This window comes from Nicotiana tabacum, chromosome 15 (assembly GCF_000715075.1).
Source record: "Nicotiana tabacum cultivar K326 chromosome 15, ASM71507v2, whole genome shotgun sequence".
In the NCBI taxonomy this organism is placed as follows: Eukaryota; Viridiplantae; Streptophyta; class Magnoliopsida; order Solanales; family Solanaceae; genus Nicotiana; species Nicotiana tabacum.
The window spans coordinates 75,512,846-75,513,869 of NC_134094.1; the positions used below are offsets into that span (position 1 = coordinate 75,512,846).

General features: G+C 31.3%; 1 long non-coding RNA gene across 1 annotated transcript; it reads right to left on the reverse strand.

Annotated features, from left to right (window-relative positions):
* Positions 1-449: 449 nt before the first annotated feature.
* On the reverse strand, positions 450-808 carry LOC142169896 (uncharacterized). The gene is made up of 2 exons (XR_012699532.1): positions 602-808; positions 450-507 (listed from the first exon to the last, which is right to left on the reverse strand). It is a non-coding gene; the product is annotated as an uncharacterized LOC142169896 (long non-coding RNA).
* Positions 809-1,024: the final 216 nt, after the last annotated feature.

The following is a 1,024-nucleotide window of genomic DNA, read 5'->3' on the forward strand; positions in this document are numbered from 1 at the left end:
CAATTAATATGGGTATCATGGAAAATTATGCACTTCATTTATTATTTCTCTTAAGGGGCGTGAAAAGTCAAAATGTGCCGAGTAAAAGTGAACGTAGGGAGTATATTAATAACTTCAATTATAGAATATAGATATTTGCAAAACTTACACAATAAGAAGGCAAACCAAAAATCAATGAAAGCTGCACCCATATTTTTTCGTTATAAACAAAAAATTAAAATCAAAAGATATAGTCCGAGAAGCACAACAATCTTTCGGGGGAAAAAATATTTAATAGGCCTTTTCTCCATACTACCGATTCTTCATAAACTTTCTTAATACGTTAACATAGTCTATTTACTTATCAGAAAAGAAAAAATAACCCCTTCATAGAGTTTGTTAAATCCAAGAGAAATAACGTTTTTAGACATCATAATCAATAGCCTTGTGTTAAATCGATCCCTTTATGACTTGCCTCTAAATTGTCAATCATTCATATTGGTTTGCATCTCTTTAATTTGTACTTCTCTGCATCCAAAAAAAAAAATTAAATCATAGAATTATGAAAAAGCAGAATATATAAAGAAAAGAAAATAGAGAACTTTGAAAGCGCAGAAGAAACCAATGCTATTCTGTTGAATCTTTAGTGCGCTTTAATGGGGACAAACAATTGTTAACGTCATAATCGATTGGCTTAATGACCCCTTAAAGCCCTTTTCGATTTTGTTAAACAGGGGAAGGGGAAAAGGCGTATACAAAATGTGGAAGAACCCCTTTTCGGTTTTGTTATGTGATTAACTATTCTGAAATGGTGTGTAATTAAGTGACAAGTCTTTTGGAAACGCATGGATATATTTGTAACTGAAAGAATTTGTTCCGTTACATCGTTTAGGAATAAGTCTTTAACGGGTAAATAAGGGGAAAATGGAAAAATAAGGGAAACTACCAAATAAATGAGAAAAAAAGATAAATAGTAATCCTATCTCAAGAGAGGTGTCATGTCAACATTCTTTGGCCTTCCTTTTTCTTTTATATATATAGAGAG